Source organism: Saccopteryx leptura, chromosome 8, assembly GCF_036850995.1.
Source record: "Saccopteryx leptura isolate mSacLep1 chromosome 8, mSacLep1_pri_phased_curated, whole genome shotgun sequence".
NCBI lineage: Eukaryota > Metazoa > Chordata > Mammalia > Chiroptera > Emballonuridae > Saccopteryx > Saccopteryx leptura.
Genome location: NC_089510.1, coordinates 13358248 through 13360482, shown reverse-complemented (window position 1 = coordinate 13360482; position 2235 = coordinate 13358248). Strand labels below are relative to the sequence as shown.

The window sequence follows — 2235 nt, the reverse complement described above, 5'->3', positions numbered from 1 at the left end:
CTCAGCCCAAAGAGAGGTGTGACGTACAAACCAGCTTACACGCTCGCCTGCAAGACTTGGTCAGACGGACTTTTCCCCAACACAAACCTGAGGCTGAGCAGTGAGGGAATTAAGGGATCTGTCATCACAACATAGACTCAGGGAAATAAAGTATTATAATTATTTATAATTTAGTGAATCGCTGTCACACCCAAATAATAACCTAACCTGTTCAAATATGCAATTTCTCTTTTTCTTCCCCAATGAACTAAACTTCTTTTAAAAATGGGTAGATTTAATGACCATGTTAAAATCCATCATATTTCAAGTTAAACGAGGCAGGGGGTGTTCTATACAACTGTAGCATGACTTCAAATTCACATTGGCATTCATTTTTTTGATATTTTCCTATATTTATCCTAAATCAACTTCCTAGACCATAATATTTAGGGAGAAATTAAGAGGGTTTTCTGTTATACATCAACGTTCCACTGAATTCTCAGTTGATCAGGGTTTACTCTTCACTCCATGTCATACAACCTCTACAGCAGTGGTAGTCAACCTGGTCCCTACCGCCCACTAGTGGGCGTTCCAGCTTTCATGGTGGGCGGTAGCGGAGCAATCACAGTATAAATAAAAAGATAGATTTAACTATAGTAAGTTGTTTTATAAAGATTTATTCTGCCATACTTAGTGAAAATCCAACATAAAGTACTTGGTAAGTAATTATTATTTTATGCTTTAATTTGCTGTAACTCTGCTTTATAAATTTTATAAAGTAAAGTTACTTCCCTACTTTATAAATCACCATGACTGTGGAACCGGTGGACGGTTAGAAAATTTTAGTACTAACAGAGATACAAAAGTGGGCGGTAGGTATAAAAAGGTTGACTACCCCTGCTCTACCTGATGCAAGTACATGGATAAGAAGTACTTCAAATACAAAAACAAACAAACAAACCCTTAGCTCCCTGTCATAAGTAAATTTGGGTAAAACCGCAAGCCTTCCACTGAATCAGCTCAGCAAAGACGGCCCATCTGCTCTTCAAGAAGCAACCTTTCTTTAGCCAGGAGGACAGACATTCCCACAAGCTTGACAAACTCTTCTGATGTTAGGGGACTCTTTTCCAAAATCATCTTCAAGCCCACCATTTCCTCCTCCTTGTGGGACTGAGGCTCAATCACCATGACGTCACTGTAAAAAATCTCAGAGCCTCAAGGATCTTGCACAAATTCACTAAATCTTCTCGTGAGAGCGATTCCACTCCTGGAGCTCGTTTTACTAAACAGTGCACCTCCATGGGTGACGTGATGCCCCTCTGTCCTCTACAGGTGTCTGCAATACTCCAGCCGCTGTTTAGCCAGCTGCGTGTGGGACTATGTCCTGAGCCACAGGTTTCCCTGATAACTGCGCTAGCCGTCCCCATGCTCAGCAAATAGGATTTAAACCGGATGGTCTCATCTTCTGTGATGTCACCTTGCTTGTCTTTAATCTTATTATACCAATTGATTTTAATAATTCTACCATTTCTTTAGCCTTGATTGTTAGTTTGCTGAGGTCTTCAAAGGCCTCCGAAAGGTGGTTGCCAGTTTCATTTCTTTTTTCTTCCAGTTTCCTTTCCATACCTATAATTCCTACAGCCCTCGTGCTTCCTGGCTGGGGCCCTCTATTTGTTTGGAATGACCGGGAAACTGGCATATTCTCCCATCTTCTCTGTGTCATTTCCTCTGGTACACATCTGTAAAACTCAATCAGGCCACGTTCTGCAAAGGAGAATTTGGTTTAGTTCTTTCTACTCTGGAATGGACCAAGCTCTTTGCTCTGAGGAGCTGGGTGAAGATGAACCATTATCTCTCCATTTTTCCCAATTCCAGTCACATGTCCTTCAATGAACACAGTTTGCGAAAGAAGAATGGCCATGCATCCCTGATTTTTCTGATCTCTCCAAATTGGTCGATGTGTACCAAGATGGAGGGTCCCAGCATCAAATTATTTTTTTATTTTTTTTTTTATTTTTTATTTTTGTATTTTTCTGAAGCTTGAAATGGGGAGAGACAGTCAGACAGACTCCCGCATGCACCTGACCAGGATCCACCCGACACGCCCACCAGGGGCAACGCTCTGCCCACCAGCGGGCGATGCTCTGCCCCTCCGGGGCATCACTCTGCTGCGACCAGAGCCACTCTAGCGCCTGGGGCAGAGGCCAAGGAGCCATCCCCAGCGCCCGGGCCATCTTTGCTCCAATGGAGCCCTGG

At 43.0% G+C, this 2235-nt stretch overlaps 1 pseudogene; it reads right to left on the bottom strand.

Annotated features, from left to right (window-relative positions):
- Positions 1 to 942: 942 nt before the first annotated feature.
- LOC136379952 (vacuolar protein-sorting-associated protein 36 pseudogene) lies at positions 943 to 1915 on the bottom strand (annotated as a pseudogene).
- Between the last annotated feature and the right edge of the window lie 320 nt (positions 1916 to 2235).